The sequence below is a fragment of the Triticum aestivum genome, chromosome 6B (genome assembly GCF_018294505.1).
Source record: "Triticum aestivum cultivar Chinese Spring chromosome 6B, IWGSC CS RefSeq v2.1, whole genome shotgun sequence".
Classification (NCBI taxonomy): domain Eukaryota; kingdom Viridiplantae; phylum Streptophyta; class Magnoliopsida; order Poales; family Poaceae; genus Triticum; species Triticum aestivum.
The window spans coordinates 51,349,170-51,368,885 of NC_057810.1; the positions used below are offsets into that span (position 1 = coordinate 51,349,170).

General features: G+C 43.0%; 1 long non-coding RNA gene and 1 pseudogene across 1 annotated transcript; one reads left to right on the plus strand and one right to left on the minus strand.

Moving 5' to 3' along the window:
- Nucleotides 1–1,021: 1,021 nt before the first annotated feature.
- LOC123135710 (putative disease resistance protein RGA4) lies at nucleotides 1,022–11,268 on the minus strand (annotated as a pseudogene).
- Nucleotides 11,269–12,180: 912 nt separating this feature from the next.
- On the plus strand, nucleotides 12,181–15,363 carry LOC123133422 (uncharacterized). The gene is made up of 4 exons (XR_006465251.1): nucleotides 12,181–12,434; nucleotides 13,181–13,296; nucleotides 14,117–14,186; nucleotides 14,400–15,363. It is a non-coding gene; the product is annotated as an uncharacterized lncRNA (long non-coding RNA).
- The last annotated feature ends 4,353 nt before the right edge of the window (nucleotides 15,364–19,716 follow it).

Below are 19,716 nucleotides of genomic sequence, written 5' to 3' on the forward strand. Positions count from 1 at the left end.
TAACGCAACTGAACCCATGGAAAAGGAAACACAATGAATGAAATTCACTGCTACAGTTGTCCTTGAGTAGACCTGATTCAGATTGGGATTTCCATTTTCGTAACTGGTAATCAACAACTTGTGTTCCGTGCGCAAATCAGACCGGGAGGGATCGGTTCTTCCATTCTAGTACATGACAACACTTGTCTTCGCCAAATAGATACAAGACCTAAAAAAAATACATTGAACTTCAGTTCATGCTGTAGCATCTAAGTAGTCTTTGGCTCCATTGCCAAGGCTTATCTGCGTTCATGCATTCAAAACCACCAACCAGCTGGATCCATCTCGGCTGCCCTTTCACCTGATCAAACCAAAGTCTTATAATTGTATAAAGAACTTTCCAGTTGCATGCACAGGATAGCTGCTAACTTTTTATTCTTCTGAATAACCAATGCTATTAAATAAACCATCAATTAAAATAATTAGCAATACAGCAGAAAATACACAATACTCTCAGCTAAAAGATAGCACTCCCTCTGTAAACTAATATAAGAGTGTTTAGATTACTAAAGTAGTGATCTAAACGCTATTATATTAGTTTATGGAGGGAGTACTAATGTTTTGCTTAGCACACTTCTAGCGGTTGTATCAGTTATCTGTCTTTCGGAGTTAAACTACTTAAAGATTCCTTGATACATTGAGCAGAGAAGAAGCGAATGGTTTCAGTTTGCTGAAATGAAGGGAATAACAAGACTTTCCATACTTTGTAGCATGAACATCAATCACCCTTGCTATATTTTACACAGGATCGATAATGAAATGTTCCAAAGTTGTTGTCCCTTGTCAGTCGAGGAAGAGCAAAACTGCACATAACATTGTTGTGATTCTGATGTGGTGTGTCAAGAGGAAGCAAGCAAGCAATTTCTGTGCACCCGTATTTGAGGATGCAACGTCTTACCATTGGAAACACAAAAACGGAGGGCATGGGAACTCTGTTTCGAGACTATTACTGGAGTTTCATGGACGATCTCAGGAATAATAATTGACTTAAAATACCAGTCTTACTTCTTTACTGCATTTTCTCATAAGTACCAGTTAACTGGTAGTAGCACTAAGTACTGTGAAATTGCCCTCGTTACGTCTGAACAAGTTGGTTACTATTACATGGGAATTGCCATCACACCTCCAACCAACAAACCAGATATAAGAAAGCAAGAAAAAGATGACTCTGTTTTACTACTACTACTGAAGTTCTGCTGAGATGAAGGTGTTTCCACCAAGTACAGACTACATGACAACACTTGTCTTTGACAAATACAGTAGCACAACTTAAAAAGAATGTTGAGTTTCAGTTCGAGCTGCAGCGTCAAAGTAGGCTGGCTTCCCTTTCACCACGTCTGCTCTGCATTCATGCATTCAAAAGCTCTAAACACATCCAGCAGGGATGTAGCTCCCCTTTCACCTGATCAAACCAAGGTTTTGATTATATCAGATATATACGACCACGCACCGGGGTTCAGCATATCAAGAATTTTCAATTCCATGCATAGCAGGATGCTAACTTTATTAACAGGATCACACATGCTATTGAATGAACCATCAGTAAAAGAAATTGCCAATACGGAGTCTCAGCTAACACATTGCTAATAGTTGTATCGATTACCATTCTTTCTATTATGTAATTACTATATACTAGCAACCAAGGGAGTTAAGCAGTTAAAAATTCTCACTAGCATTAGTGCCAATCAAGAGAACAAACCAAGAAGAGAACTCTGGTATTTACAGATGGCCGGGTAAGATTAGAATTATGACTTTAACTGGTGGGAACAGGACTAGGATTCCCACTAGCAGTTTCAATAACAGGACTTGAAGCACAGTGTGGTAGCAGTAGCACCTAGTTAATGATCTCTTCATCTTCTGTTCTTGCATGCGCTTCTTGTCTCTTGGTTTTACCCCCTGAGCCTGATGAAGCTGCTTCATCATCCTGCTCTGCATCCAGCAGGAGGAAATAAATATGAAAAATTAGTGAACAGAGCAACCAAACGATCAAATTAAGATGTAGGAGAAGTTATGGTAATTCACCTCCCCATTCATATGACCTGCTGGCCAAGAAGTATTGCGATAGCATATCCCTCGCCCTCACAGCATCCTCCTTTGCTATCTGGCGCACTTCCTTGGAGTAATTCCTCCGCTTGGTGCTCAGCATGGCTGCATCATCCTCCATTTCTATGACTATGTTATGCAACCTGCAGCAGGCATATATCATTCTACTTCGAGTTTTCACATTGGCAGGCCACCACGCCTCTCCCTGCAGGCACTTCCATGTGTCTTTGAGCCTTGCGAGTGCCTTCAGAGCACAAGTTGTGGCTGCAGAGTGTCTCCTATTGAACTCTGCCTTGGAATCTGAGAGGTCTTCTTCCTGATAAGGTGTGAGTAACCATGGGAGAAGAGGATATCCTGCATCACCAATTATGTATTCCCCGACTTCTGGTCCATCTAATGCTACCTTCAGGTTGCTACCATTCAGCCAAGCACCCTTCTCGCACTCCTGGAAGATTTCAGAGTCCTGCAAAAGGCTCGACTGGTTCATGCTACTTGCCGGTCCCAACCAAATGTTCTTGAACCTCATGTCTGGATCAATGACAAGCTGCATCCGAATGCTATCATTCTTCTCATGGCTGCAGTTTGGTCCAAATGGGATGTGCGTTGTACATATAACCCCGCAACAGTTATGCATATTGTGGATCTTGTCAAACTTTGATTTGATTTCATCCTTTTCACTACAATCTGGCCAGCTTGAGTGGTGGTTTGCCCGCTCCCGCATAGTATCAACAAACCTCTCAATTACCAACAAGATGATTGAATCTTTGACACCAAGAGAGGATGCTATGCTCTCTGTTGGCTCACTGGACTGCAACCTTCTAAGTGCAACGGCTACCCGATCTTCTAAAGACAACACCCTCCCGTCAACAAAGGTGTAGCTCTTCATATCTTCCATTGATGGCCCCATCACCAAGCTGCAGATGTAGCTAAAGGTTTTTCTCGTCATTTTGAAGAGAGACTCAAATCTTTGTGCGTCCTCAAAACAAGTAAAGGTTCCTGCATGAGAAGAAAGAATAGAAGTGGATACAAATCCATGACTTACAAGGCAAGAGCCCAAATGTGACCATGTTAAAACAGTGAGATCCATAAATCATACATGAGCTTTAATAATTTGTAAAGATACTACTCTTCATTTAAAATTTAGATGTAACCTAGGGGAAAAACTGAGTATAGAAGATATTTAGGTCATGAGGGAGTGCAGTCAAATCAGAAAGAAGCATTGGTAAACATATAGCCATCACAAAGCAATAAAAAGCCATTCAATTATTTTTTTTAGAGAAGAAGGTAGTCACACAAGGAAGGATCGAGTCCGGAATGATGATATACGAGATAGAGTTGGGGTAGCACCAATTGAAGAGAAGCTTGTCCAACATCGTCTGAGATGGTTTGGGCATATCCAGCGCAGGCCTCCAGAAGCTCCAGTGCATAGCGGATGGCTAAAGCGTGCGGAGAATGTCAAGAGAGGGCGGGGTAGACCGAATTTGACATGGGAGGAGTCCGTTAAGAGAGACCTGAAGGATTGGGGTATCACCGAAGAGCTAGCTATGGACAGGGGTGCATGGAAGCTTGCTATCCATGTGCCAGAGCCATGAGTTGGTTGCGAGATCTTATGGGTTTCACCTCTAGCCTACCCCAACTTGCTTGGGACTAAAGGCTTTGTTGTTGTTGTTGTTGTTGTAGAAGAAGGTAGTCATGTCAATGTTGTCATTACTACCATGTATTTGATGTCCAAGTGTACTACTGTCGAAGGGGGTATTCAAAGGGAATGCGAATGTAGCAAATATATTCAAAACTCTAGCTTGTGGATGAAAGGAGGAAACAACCATAAGAGAACAAACTAAATAAATAGTGTAAACAGACAAATTAAGATGAAGAAGTAATGCTAAATTACCTCTGGACATGAAAGAGTGGCTGACATTTGTCTCCAAGCTGTATGGTTTAGCTGTGTAGAAGACATACCATTTCCTTGAATTACCTCCTTCGCGTGCATATGCCTTGACATGCTCAACATGGCTGAACTTGTCCCACTCAGGGCCAGATTGTCCTGCGGCTATGGAAGCGAGCAGTGCTAGGCTGCAGTATAGCTCCAAATGCCATGGGTTTATACTTCCCATGTATTCTGGGAGAGTGTCCATATCTTTGTCCGTGAGTATGAGCCTCTGGAGTGCAGGAACACCTTCCAACGCCTTAAGCTTTGGGCAGCCTTCGATGGTAAGCTTCTGCAGTCTTGGAAGATTAGTGATCCTCTCCAGGTCAAGGATTTCATACAGATCCAGCTCAACCAGAGATGGAAAGTTCTCTAGAGAGATGAGACCGCGGACACAGTATATGCATAATTCATTCAAAGCCCTTGCCTAGGAAGCAAGGCCGGGAGGAAGACACTTCAATTTGCACCGCTCCAGCCTAAGTTCCTGCAAGACAGGAAAGGCTTGCAGTTGCTCCTCCCACTCCCACTCCTCCCATTCCACCATTCCTATTAGTTGCATCCTATCCAATCTCGGAAATGCAGCCACCATCTGGGAAGGACGAGGACTGTGGTGATGGTAGGATTGCAGAAAATCTGGTCCAACACGCTTGATGGCTGGAGCACGATCGATCTGAATGTACTCCAAACAGGGGAGCTGACACAAGCCATCCGGAAGCTGTGTGCAGCAAGCTAGGTCAACAATGAACAGAATCCTTAAGCTCTTGAGGGGCACATCTAATGATGACATCATCCACCTTGGGAGCCGTTGGCCAAAATATCCTCTGATATCAAGATTTTCTAACCTGAGCGGAGGGCGGAGCTCATCAAAAACCTTCTCCATTCGTTGTTGCTCTTCCTCAGACACACTATCTTCCTCTTTAATCAGTCCATCGTCTCCCAGTCTACTACTACAAGCTAATAATAGCCTGGTAAGATTCACCTTCTCACCTACAAGCTAATAATAAGGAAGCAGTTACGTTCTCCAATCCATCTATTCCAAGATCTTTGAGCCGAGAAAGAGGACCCAATTCTTCCAAACTGCAGCAATCACCATCCTCACAAGCTGGAAAACCACGTACTATCCTCAAGTTTGTTAAAACACTGAACCCCCCAGGTATGTCACTTATATTTGTTTCCCTGAGGTCAAGATACCTTAGCTGCTCTAACATTACAATGCTATGTGGAACTTGCACAATTTCTTTGCATCCTTTAAGGCTAATGTACTGCAAGAATTTCATCTTTCCAATGCAATCTGGTAGACTGGAAATATCCGTTTCTTCCAAGGACAGATACCTCAGATGCCTGAGTTTATGCAAAGATTCAAGCAATGCTACAACATGTGCAGATTTTATATCTAAAGTACGTAGGCATGGAAAATTAACCAAAGAATCACCAGGCTTCATATTTATGTGGCCAACTGATATTAGTGTTCTCAATGTTTGTTGTGTTTGTAAGGAACTCCAGTCTAACCCATCTGATTCCGATGCTTGGCTTTCTAGAGATAACCGAATAAACTTTTGCACTTTAAGCTTGCTAACAAAACTAATTTCTCCACTGTGGGCTGCTAGTGCCTCATCTCTAGCCACAAATTGACCAAACAAGCGAACAACATCATGTATGTTGCACAAAGATCGACTCATGTACTGTGTATTTGGCTCTATCAGGTTCCTCAATATCAACTCCTTATAGTACTCCCTTCCTAATTCCTCCAAGTCTTCTGAGCCATGAAGAAATCCTTCACTGATCCACATGCCAATGATGTTGTTCCAAAAGAACAATGCAGTTTTAGGGAGAAGGGAGTAGTACAAAAAGCATTGTTTGATACAAGGCGGCAAATCTTCATAGCTTAAATATACTGCATGGTTTAACTCTTCGGGCATTTCAGATACCGACCATATGGAGTCATGCAGAACCATCTCCCACGCATGATAATTTTTGCCTTTCTGACACAACAGTCCTCCCATTACTTTCACAGCAAGAGGCAAACCATCACATTTTGCTATAATTTGCAACCCAATGTCCTTGAGAATATCAATTTCACGTGCATCTGCCTCACTTGAGACTACCTGTAAATAAGTTTAAGCCAATGAAGACCATAAGAAGCAGTTTGCCTTACAAGAATAATAGTTTGTTAGCAGCTATTGTTCTATTTAGTCAACAATGAGCTTGTGAAAGAAAAGGACCAGTTAGTGTACTACCTAAACTGAATTGTCAAGTGAAGGAACTGATAATCGAGACGTTGATGTGAGTTGAAATACCTAGCACGTAAGCATTCTAACATCAAACATGCACCATAACATGATGATGAGTTTTTACTTTCTTTTTAACCGGAATTCTTTATATGTTTATCATCTATAGGGCAGCCCGGTGCATGTAGCTCCCGCTTGCGCAGGGTCCAGGGAAGGGTCCGACCACTTTGGGTCTATAGTACGCAGCCTTTCCCTACATTTCTGTAAGAGGCTGTTTCCAGGACTTGAACCCGTGACCTCATGGTCACAAGGCAGCAGCTTTACCACTGCGCCAAGGCTCGCCTTCATGTTTATCATCTATAGCACTAACTAAATTACATCGTTAATTGTGTGGAGGAATATTACATGGCACTGAAGGGTTTCATCTATTTTTGAATTTAATTTTATATTACAATCTAGATTTTCAAATAAGCATGATTTTTCTAAGGAAACCCGTAATGTAATTTACAATATCATCAATACGAACCAAAATTTGTATCCATGAAGGCACCTGGGTGTTGGATTGGACACACATTCTCCCAACAAATTGTTGTTCATATTGATTTTTGTTCAGCTCATTAATTTTTTTCTAACTAACAGTGAATTATGTTATGTTCTGAGCAATATATTATTTGAACATTTCTTTTCAAGATTAAGACTTCTGTTCTAGCTGATTATTGATTTTCAGTAAATTTGTTTACAATAGATTAGCGGGTCTTTTGTTGGGATACCGTCGTTGAGAGGGGATTTAGACGGGATGGTTCAGTGCAGTGGTAGAGGTAGGGCGGGGCAATATCATCGCCGACCACGGGTGGGGGGGGAGGGGGTGTTAAGACAACTAGTGGGCTGGTACTGGACGGCGGCAGCGAGTAGCCCCTATGGTTAGGATCTGCGGAGGACGAGATAGGGGAGGGTGAGACCACCACGATTTGATGGCACGACAACGCCGCTAGTACATTTGTGGTGGATGACAAGGTGGGGATGGTGAAAGATGGGAATAGTACCCAGGCAGGAGATGGCTTGGTGGGTGACCTCCTTCCTCCGCGTGTGCGATTTGGATGTCGGGATCATGGAAGCGACCAGCAATAGGGTTGGGCTCCAGTATTAATAACATATCAATTATTGTTTGTTTATTGACTCCTCCAGCTGAACACAACTGAATCTTGGCCAAAGGCCGAGAATGGAAACAATACCACCTTGCTAGTTTCTTGCATTTCTACTTTATATCCATAATTAACAATTTTGCTTGGAATTGCATTTCAGGTGGCGACTATATAAATTTCAAAATTAACATTCCAAAAGGAAAAATAATCTCTTAAAGAGAGATAGTATACCAGATTTTGAAAGGATACAAGGTAACTTAATGCTCTTGTTAGAGTTTGTGTGGATCAGAGGATGAGGGAGAGTTTAGGGACAAGACTAATCTTTGTTAGTAGCTTGAGATTAACATACAAGCTATAGCTCCTGCTATAGTGGGGATTCCAAACTCAAAGCAGGGATAACTCTAATCCTAGTGTGATACGACCTACCAATCTTGTATAAAGCCATACTAGATAGTACAATTCAAGGATCGACCCACCAGGGCCTTCCTGTCCCGACCCCAACTGCTGACAAGCTACAGGCTATCCTACTGACAGCTTGGCCTAGTGTCTGCTAGTGTGTTCCCAAGGTGACAGCTCTTGTGAGTAAAAGGTAAAGAACAATATGGGAATTTTACTCGCACACTTAATTCTTGTGCTCAACTCTAAAGGTACATCTCTTTCAGAACAGAGGTCATGCAACTGTTTTCAATGTACCACGAAAAATGATACATGTGGGAGTATATGAGCATGAGGTCTAGTGTTGTGGTAGTGAGGTTGTCCAGTTTTATCAACACATAACGAATTTGATGGCTAGGCTTAAAGTATTGTGCCTTTTTTACTCAGAGCACACCCATGTGGTTTTGCATGTGTGTGTGGTGGCATAATTATAGTGTCCATGTCTTGTATGTACCATTTTGTAACCTCAAAAATAAAGAGGGCGCCAAATTATCAGGCCACCAATCCATCTATTCCAAGGAAAGGCGCACATGTTCTTAACATCGTAATGTAGGAAAAACACCAATGCGGCATCCTAGTTATCACAAGGCCTTGGAAAAAATCTAAGGTGACACCATACAAAAGCTAGAATGACGTTACAACTTATTAAATGGAAGTGGCTAAGATACAAATCTCTGGAAGCTATGCCTTGGGAAAGTTTAATATAGACACCCATCATGCAATAAGAGACAACCCACTAGAGTAGCCTTACTATCTCTACTAGAAATTAAGCATGGAGCCAGTAATTAATGAAGATACATGGAGTTCAGTTACAAACCTGTTTCTTGAGCAATAACCAGGCATCCTCCTCCTCCAACTTGTTGACATGGTGGTACGGAAGCGCAGCTTTCATCCCTCGAACTACCCTTTCATCTCTAGTAGTGACGAGGACTCGGCTACCTCGAGCCACAACATTAGCCAAGGGTGCTTTAAGCATATCATCCCATGCTCCATGGTTCCAAACATCATCTAGCACCAGGAATACCTTCTTCCCTTTCAAGGTAGTGGCAAGGATTGGCTGAAGCACAGCCAACGCCTTTTCACCACCATGTACTCCCCCGGTTTGTGTGATGATTGTCCTGAGCAACTCAACCTCATCGAAGTCCTTGTTGATGCTCAACCATATTGTCTTCACAAACTCGTTGTTCAAGGTTTCGTCATTGAAGACCTTCTGGGCAAGAGTGGTCTTGCCGATTCCACCGACATCAACAATGGCGAACACCATGATGCTGGGATTGCATTCCTTTTCACTCAGCATGATCTCAACCAGCTTTCTTGTGTCTTGTTCGATCTTCTCTCCAACTACACCCGACCGGTCAAACACCCCTGATGTCTCGCGTCTCTTATTTCCAGAATGAGAGGCTTGCACCTTGCTGCTACGATCCTCATAGGAACCAAGAGGGATGAAGCTAAAGGCAGCGCTTCTCTCCTTGATGACACTGAGCCTCTTGTTGAGCGCCTTGATGCGGGTGCCGATGGCGTGGGCATGGGAGGGATTCCGCATGCAGAAGAGCAAGGGGTTGAAGCACCCCGCATCTTTAGTTGACAGACCCCGCTCCATGGCCTTGAGCTGGCAGAGGTCGAGGATGTCGGCAGCTTCATACATGGCACGCTTGAGCTGGGCCACTCACTCTTGCACGCTGTTGTCAGTGATATTTCTCCTATCAGCGTCGGCTAGGAAGTTCTTGAGATCCTTAAGCTTAACGTCCATCTTCTCGATCTCGTCTGTGACTCCTAGCAGCATGTGCACCTCCTCGCTCACCATCTCGGTGAGCATATTTTGCACGTAGGATGCAAAAGCATCCAGGACCATCGCCATTTTTGCTGTTTTTTGCTGTAACAAAGATGAACCAACATATCATCTCCACCATTCGTTGTAGCTAATCAAGATTTCCAGAAAAAAAGACAGGGAAGGGCTGCACTAGAATGCTAACATGATTACACAGTGAACAATTTATAAGCATGAGAAACAACAGAAATAGGCAAACTTGAGGCACCTATATCGATTGATGTAAGCAAAGCCAGCTAAACAGAGGGGATCCGATATTACCTTGAAGATGGATGGATGTTGGGTCCTGCTGCTCGTACTGGTGAAGGTCTAAAATGGACTGAGCACTGCATATATAAGCCAAAGGGAAATTAGCTCTCCAAAGGTCAAAAATGTAGGCAGATAAAGATAACCTTGAGCTTGGTAAGAGATTTACCTGCAATAGGGAGCATGAGCTTGGTAAGAGTAGATCGAGAAGCCTTTGCTTGCGGTGATTACTCTAAACTAAAGCGCGCCACTCACGGCATGCAGCAACCGACCAGGGAGCCATGGCTGCTTCTCGTGGAAGTCGCTTGAGCAAACACGTCCCTCTTGCACCCTAGAGATGGGTAGAGAAATATTTATGGTTAATTTTTCCTAAAGATGCAGAACTGGCTCGCTGGTAGAGATGGACCTGTTCTGTTCAAAAGAAGAGATGGACCTGTATTGGGAGGCAGTAGTATGCAGACTTCACTGGGAGGAAGATGCCTTTGCATTTTACCATTTTTACTAAGTAGCAGTTGGGTGGATTGTTATCTAGATCCACGCCTAACGCCGACATGGACAGGTCATAGCTCTATATTTAACATTCATCGAGAGTTGATTAACCTTAATTCACCTCTAGATCCAAGCTAAAGCCGACATTGACAGCTCATAGCTCGATATTTTAACAGTCATCGGACGTTAATTAACCTTAATTCACCTCTAGATCCAAGCTAAAGCCGACATCGACCGGCCATAGCTCGAGATTCAACAGTCATCAAGAGTTAATTAACTTCAACCCACCTCTAGATCCACAATGCCTAATGTTAACGAGTTACTGTTCTTTTTGCTAATGAATGAACTTAGAAGTAATCATCTAGATCCACGCCTGCAGCGGCTAGGAAGGAATCTTTGCTCGCCCCATCACATGTGTGCAAGCCACTCCAGACAACATCGTAGCACGCACTTTGAATGGATTATTGATTTATGATTAACGGAGGAGCAGGTAGAGGACTCAGAATCGATTTCACGGGTCTGGGGTGGGTGTCGATGCGAACCAACAATAAATAAATAAATAAATACAATGCAGAAGCTCAGATGCGAGTTGGTGCTGCTCGGTGCTCACCTTTCCCTTGCCGCCGTAGCCGCAGCCCGTTGCCTCTCCCGGCGGCGGCTGCATCCTCCAACCGCCCCAGAACCGGGTCGGCCGTCCGGACTCCGGAGGCGACGGAAGAGAAGAGGATGAAGCGGCGAGCGGAAGGAGGGAAGGGATTGGGGCTTGGGAAGAGAGTTGAGGTGCGGAGGAGCCATCGGAGGTGGAGCGCCGGCGACGGCAGAGCAGATGGGGATGGGGATGGGGATGTGGCGGCGATTTCACTTCGTTTCAGTCGAAAAAAGAGAAGAAGGTTATCCGATAAAAAAAGAGCAGGTCGATAAAGTACATATTTTTATTTCCTGGCTCAACTTTTCTTGAATTGTTTGAATTTCGTATTTTTTTCAGAAAGTATGCTTGCATTCAAATCACGAAATAATACAAAGTTCTTGACCCCTACAAACACACCCTAACACACGCACGAAGAACCGGAAAAATGAAGAGCGCCCCGAAATCGAGAAATAAGGATTCGGAGGATCCTCCCGGCTCCTCAGCCGTTTGGATTCCTGGCCGTCGGATCGGGCCGCTTGATGCGATCTGGTCCGTAGGATCGACCACGTGGAAGAGCTCGGCCGTTGGATCAATCCCGCGACACTGTCGCAATGAATAGTTACTGCTCGCCGTAAAAATCTCATGCCACCGCGTGTAATTCTCGTGCCCCGCCGAGGGCATTTTCGTCATTTCACTTATAGGTATATATTGCAGCGGCTCAGTAGAGACCTAGCCGCCGTCGCCTCCTTCTCCCGCGACCGCGCCTCCCTCTCCTCCTTCCACGCCGCCGCCCTCTCCTCCTTCCTCCCGCCTCACCTCTCTCTCGAGCCCGCCTCCCTGCCGTGCCACCCCGCCGCCTCCTCCCTCGCTCGCTTCCTCTCCTCCCGCAGCCGCCTCCCTCCCTCCCTCACTCGCTCCTAATCTGGCGACGGCGGCGGCGACTGTCGCGCCCACGCCCGTCTGCTCCCCGCCGCCATCACCTCCTTCATCCGGCCGGCGACCCATGTCGCGCCCGTCTGCTCCGCCCGCACTCGTGCCACCCCCTCTCCTCTTCCTCCCGCCTCACCTCTCTCTCCCCCTCCTAACGCCCAAACCCTACCCCCCCCCCCGCCCCGGCCTCGGCTCCCGCCGGAGGGAAGGAGGAACGGCGAGGCGAGGCAAAGGTGGCGGCGTAGGGGACGCAGCATTCCCTCCAAGAGCCTCGGTATGGATCCTTCCTCACCTTTTCTTCCTTTGTTTTTCTTCTTCTTTTTTGATGCGTGAGTGCCTGCTGTTATGTGAAGGAAGGCAAATGGGGAAGCTGCTGCGGGTTCTTCGACCTCCCCTGCCTCATCCCGTCTCTGTAGGTGCAGCATGTAGATCGGCCAGAGGAGGTGGATGTGGAGGAGCAGGCCAACACCCCTCCCTCTTGACCTCCCACCCAGCACTGGTGAGCCCCCCATCTACCTTAGTTCTAAATATTACCTGCCATGATTGAGACTGGTACAAGCAACTAGATTACACTTTTTCAGTTGATGAATTGTTCATCCCCTCAGACTGATAGCATGACATTTGTTAGCCAAACTGGTGAGACAAGCAAATTAACTGAATAACAAACCACACCAAAAATAGTATTTGACAGTGCCTTAGTGGAATAGTTGGGCATAAGTTTGGATAGTACTCCAAGTCTTTGCAGAGCCATGTCCAAAACTGCAGGCTGGTGTGTGTATTTTGGGTCCATAAATAATGCAGGCCGGTGTGTGTATTTCAAGTCGATGTATATTTCTAGGTCGTGTGTGTATTCCAAGAACATGTACACTGCATATGGAGTGTACTTTAGGTCTGTATATACTGTGAGTCCATATATGTGCAGAGGGGATATGTATTTCATTCATGTACACTGCATATGTACACTGCATATGGCTGAATTAGCATGTCCGGTTTATTCTTAATTCAATTTGCCTTCCTGCCACAAATTTTCTCAGTAGCAGTGGTTGTATTGGAAACATCTCCTTCCAAAAAGTACATGTTTCACACCAAATATTTAATGTTTCTTCAGATAAGCGATGCAATGAGTATGACTGTAGTCTTTCATGGAATTTATACTGAAGACACTTTGTGAACTCAAAATGTTTTTATTTATCTCCATGATTGAAGCCCTCACTAAAAGGTAAATGCTTATTCCTCTTTGTGCAGGATACTATTGTGAGATGGTCTGATACATGAAAGACAGGCTCAAGTCCCTCTAGGGAAGCATCCAGTATCCCTGTTCTACTGATTTCGCCGGAACGTCGAACTATGCTCCACCTGAGGTATGCGGTTCTAAAATCCACACAGCCAAGCCATGAGTAGCCTTCAAGTAGCAAGCTGTTATGTTTCAAAATTTCTTTGAAAGAGCATGTGTTTTGGGATTTATACTTCAATATGATCTTTTACTGTGTATCTACAACCATAGCGTCTATCGTCATTACCTTGCCATATACAGATAGTCTGTGGAGTTTTGCAAAAAAAAGTGAAACCTATAACAATCAGTGATGATTATGATATGATTACTGTATCAGTAATTCAGAGCAGGTAAAGACAGCAAGTTCAGAAATCGTTGCTCTGTAATGATAATATTCTTAGATTATTTCAGTCTTATTTATACTTCTGCTTGTGGGTCCATGTACGAACCAGACATGGTATGTTTCCTTGCTCAAGAGATGTGTACACGCTAATTTCTTTTATGTATTTCCTCATGAAAAATGCTATAGTAAGTCCTCGAGCAAACTCGCTTCACACTCCCCGCCACACCCCCTCTTCTTGACTATTTATGGCTTTATGTTTTCATATCATGCTAATAAACCATGTACTGATACTTTCCTGCTGGTATGGCATTGGCACTAGAGTGGTGATATGCCTGGGCATGATGTTGTTATTTGTCGGATGTATGAACATGCCTATAACTGTTATGCTTGCTACTATTTTTTTTGTGAAAAGAGTAGTAATAATAAGATTACTACTTGATGTACAGAGTTCCGGTTATCACACCGTATGAGTTCGACATGATCTTTTATATGATGTCAACTTTTGTTGTTCCCGGTCAACATACGTTTTGCCAAATCACTATTAATGCGGCTTTGTTTCTCCTAGAGCACTGGAAGCAATCACATCATGAGAGGGTCAACGGACAACAATCCGACATGTGTCACCGACAGTGAAGGTAAAATTACATTGTACTCTCCTGCAGCGCGATCATGTCACATGTCGGCCCACTAAGTGCACATTCTATGTCAGATGTAATTATTCTCTGTGCTAAAAGCGTTGATCCTGCACCGTAGATATAAACTTGCAGTTATTTAAACCATTCTGCATGCTCTTGTAACAATGATGAGAGCTGTAATGCCTATCTAACATCTTGCATTTAACTTTTTAGGAAGCTGCCATTCTACAAAAGAACAATCATTCGAGCTACCATGATGTGAGAGCGACAAGCAACCGTGAACCATTGCACATTAGCAACAAAAGAGGTATATCAGTTTACCATCCCCGCTGCCTTGACACTATCACAACACAATGCAAGTTCATATACTATCCGATCTTTACTGATGCTCGTTTTCTACTTTTCGGTTATCAAATATTAAGAGAAACACCACTATGCTAACAAGCGAAAGGTTCAGGCCGACAGGACTTTGACACGGGGTAACATGTCCATCTCCGTTTCTCATGGTTAACGATGTTTTTCCCTAACCATGGGCTAAAAATCATATGCTACCGTGCAGGACCACATCCCATTGGTTATGACAATTAGACCCATTAGTCAGAATCTTTCAGATATCATCATCTATAAAGATATTATGTACTGGTGATTTGATCCATTGTGCCACTCATACTTCACCTATTTGGATCATTTAGCTCGAGCAATTTGCACAATCTTATTCTTACAGTAAGTGTAGAGTATTCATATATACATATAAAGTTAGTCATGATCCGCTTCCTGTATGTTATGTAGGTCCGACATATTCTAAACTTAAAATATTAATGGGCAGTACGAATGACCTTAAGTGAACCATTTCCTGCAAATTAAACTAAATCTTGCCATCTTCAGTAATCATGCATATACATGTGCATTAGTTTTTATCAAATATTGTAGCATGGTGTTAATTTGGTTGGACTGGTCAACTGTTCTAGCAATTCTTGCTGCAATATTCATTCTATAGTATGTACTAGATCTTAGACAAGATAATTTCCTATCTATTAATAAATTTTTATGGACAAGATTATTATATCTGTTTCTTCCTAGACAGAAAATACATTTTCTGACTTTTATACTTTTCCATATGCTTTTCTGGAATTTGCACACACACACACACACACACACACACACACACACACACACACACACACATGCAATTAATATGGTTTTTAATCATCCAAATTTACCATGAATCTCAGCAATCAGCCTTTTAAAGAGGTGTTCATGAGTGATGTATAGTTGCACACAAGGAGGATTTGTGCCATGTGGCACTATCCGTTCAAAGAAATGCTTTTATCCCGCTGCAAGTTGTTTTCAATGTTTTTCTAAGAACAAAATGCTTTCTTTGTCTTTGTTAATTTGAACTTTCAATATAATCATTCTTCAACTTTAGTTTTTCATTGCCTTAGTTATCCCCATTAATTTAGTCTTTTAGTATATTTATTTTGTGTTGTTGTGCTGCTCTAGGTTTGTATCCTGGTCAGAATGTGTATAATTGTAGCTGACACAGAGATTATACAGAGGTGGCAAGAAGAACACTCTGCACTGTACTGTAATCTGTGTGTGTGCCTGTCAAACTGTTTATTGAATACTTTTGGCAACTGAAAAAAATGCTTCCAATGTTGCTAATGTTGAGAACCATTGCTGATGGTCTTAGAAAGGGAGGGGTTTCGGAATTATTTTGGGGTGTTAAAATTTCACTAAAAAATATTGTTGACCAAAACGTTGGGACCGGCACCCTCGCGCCAAGGCAAACAACTAAACTGTAATGTAGCTTTGAACAAGGGGAGGAATTTATAAAGATTATTGCATCTCTTTTTGTTTCCAACAATGACATTTTTGCTTCTCACTTTGTAATGATTATACTACTGATCAGTTTGTGTTGTGCTTCTTAGTATCTTGCCAATTCTATTTTGCCTGGTCAAGCATGTGCTTTTTTTGCTGCCATGTCAAGAACACAAAGAATGCCAATGTGTTTTAATTTATTTCCACTACAATTTTTTCCTGTTGCCAAAAGTGGCTTCTCTGGAAAAAGGAAATGCATGGTGTCTTTTGTGCAGGTTGGTTTGCACAAGGTGCTGTAGTTTTCAAGATATATCATGTGCTCAAATGTTTGAATCAAAGGCTTATGTTGTGTACCGAAAGAATCCTGAGAAATTTTAGAAGGTGAGTTCTGTTGGAAATATGTTGATCCTTACTATTATTATATTATCTTTTGCATGAACATTTGATGCTCAAGTTTAAAAAAAATCATAGAAATCTTGGTGTTTTCTGCTCTTATTGTTCCTAATTTTATAGGAGACCTGGATGACTACCTAGGATTTAGATGTGTTAGCCCAGACCCCGAGATATATCATGCGCTCAATGTTACATATATATTCACATTTAGTGGAAATGAGCATGCAGTAATTAACTGGACTATAGTAGATGGACTGAGAACATAACAGAAAAAGTCGGGAATAGAAGGTCCTGAAGGAGATATTTTCGTAATTGTGGCTTGGCAGCTCAAATTGAGCATCATTGTGGCTGTAGTTTAGTGGTGAGAATTCCACGTTGTGGCCATGGAGACCTGGGCTTGAATCCCAGCAGCCACACAATTTTTTTCTCTCGCATTCTTTCTTTTTGACAGTACATTTCTTGCAATCTAGCAGTACTGATTGCATGTTATTACTCCTGCAAGATGATTAGATTATTCTTTTCGTGCAAAAAATCACCTCACGCGTTATTAATCTGAAATGGATTTTAACCTGTTTGAGCAACTTTCTATGATGATAAGAAGTTATAACAAGTGAATTTTTCAAAAAAATAACATGAGTGAAATGAAGGTCAATTTCCTATCAAGTACTCTGGAACTGTGAGCTTATTAGATATTTGGATCCTTTAAGATCATCGAAAATCTTCAGGCTAAAGAGGTATATTGCCAAGGAGCAATCATATATGGCCAGGCCATGCTAAGGCCGAGGACGGTGGCCGCCATCACACGGTGTCTGTCTTCTTATTCCACTATTTTTTCAAATTGAATTTGGAATTGAATGTGTGAACTCAGTGTTCTGGCAGATCGGAAACAAGTTTTGTGTGCAATGCAATCTTTATATGATACATACCTCATATCAAAAACTGATAGATGGCTGGTTAGAGTGCTAACTCCTAGCTTTTATTTCTGGATCTGCGATGACCATGTTCTAATCATCTCCTTCCGCCATGAGGCAGGGTTAGGTTAGACAAATTGGTTGCTAGATTAGGAAGAGTTCTGATCATCTAGCTGTAAAAAATTCTCCTCTTTACATAAATTTGACTTTTGATTTCAAATGCCCTACATCTTTAGTGGGAGAAGCACAAAAGGGTTGTAGTTGAGGCGAGGCTGGGAACACAGGATGCATGGATGGTGATGTAGAGGCTTCTCACTATGTCCATTGTGTTTTATTTTTCCTTGCCACAGTTCTATGTATGCGTATGTATGCGTTGGGCAGCTGATTCAACTGGCTAAATTTTAACCACGTCGATTCTTCCATGTTTTGTGACCATAGCCTTTTTGATTGGTTGACAAAAACATTCTTATCATTAACGTAAGTTTAATTCTGAAAGTTTAAGTTGTATATGTGAGCTTGATGATCTGCCATAAAATATATTTTTGTGAGAAGATGGCTGGAATCTTGGTAGAAGAATACCATGCTGAAACCTGAAGAATGCACATATATAATTTTCCCTAAAATAACAGGAACTATTCAAGATTTGAGATGTTTTTATGATGGTTCAGAAAATACGGTTATACTTTTGTTTTGTTGGCTATGAGACTAACAAAGGGGAGCTTATGTTGGCTATGAGATTAACAAAGGGGACCTTATGTTGGCAATGAGATTAACAAAGGGGACTTTATGTTGGCTGATCAAAGTTACTCTTAACTTTTGTTTTGTTTTGATTAACTTGGACTTTCAGTTAACAACTTCCTTTTTCCATTTGTAGGCTGAAGCTCAAGGCATCACTCAAAACAGAGTAAGAAAATAAGCTGGGAATGGTGCAGTGGTATGAAATTAAAAAGAAACTGAATATAAAGTTGAAGAGCTGGAGCCAAGCATGTTGGCATGCGGTCATGCTCTGGTTTATTTACAAGTATTGAGATAGTGGTTAAGTTTGTTTTTGTTTCTCTAGGTTTTAGCATTTTTGGTCTAAATGCCACCATCGTGTCACGAAATTCTCTCCCTTTAGTGTGACAGCAAGAGAAGAAAGTGTGTAAAGAATATAGTGTGGTCCATTTCTGCTTATGTCATAGTCAGTGTAACTTGATGCTAAACCTGGATTCCACTAACTTATTGCATTACCTGCTTGCCCAAAATGTTGGAACCGGCATCCTCTCTGGTCTTATGAAAGCACCGAATTTAATTCTTCCATTATGTTTTTCTTCTAACACAATTGGTTGCCTGCACAGTTATACCTGGGTTTCTACTGACAAATTGTTACACGCTTTGTCAAAACGTTGTGACCGGCACCCTCGCGCAAAGGCGCGAACCCGATCTAGTAACTAGTAAGGCACGAAGATCTCCGGAGTTATGTGTTATCATTCCTGAACCTTGTGAGGATACGCCTGCAATACAAAAATCTGCAACCAAACCTAAGCAGGTCATCATCTTCAACCATGGCATAATCACCGCCGTGCTGCTCCCTTTTTCTTCGCACGGCACCGAAAAGACAAGGACACACATGTGCATCCAGAACGCCTGCACCAGCCTTCACCATCTATGGCTTTGAGTAGCGCTATATGTGTCTCTTCCAGATAGAAGAGAACTAAGATCCGGTTCCAACGCCGCGACTGGACCAACCGCCCGGGCAAAGCAGGACATCCCTCCAGCAGCAACACAAAGTAAGAGGAGGAATAGCAACGGAAAATCATACCGACAAGGACAAAGAAGAATCTCCATCTCCACACAACCACCTCCCATCCGAGGACCCAAGTGGCCAGTGTCGGTTGACATCCAGACACCCATAGCTCGCGACCTCGACAAGATCCGAAGATCCTCCACCCCGCTGGCTCTTAGACGAAGACAAGAGATTCGTCTCACCGTGAACGGAGCCCGGGGAAACTTATTCAGACGTTGTCGGGGATATACCCCGCGGTATGACCCGGCCATAAGTATGACCCGGCCGGACTTGGCGTTTCATTGGTAACCCACCTGAGGATAGGTGACTCACGAGTCTGGCGGATCACTGGTCTGACGGCTTACGAGCCTGGCGACACACTAATGGTTCCGACGGAGGATCAGATAGAAGACTAGGCCCTAGGCCCAGAAGGCCGGCTTATGTTATGATGGGTCGGCTTACGAGGAAAGACATAAGGAAGATTCTTCTACAGAGGAAGCAAGACTAGGACTCTACTTGTAATAGAGTAGTCCTAATCCTACTAGGACTAGTCATGTAACCCGCCCCTTCAACATATATAAGGAGGGCCAGGGCTCCCCAAAGTGGGGGGCAAGAAAAGAATCATTAAGGTTAGGCACGACTA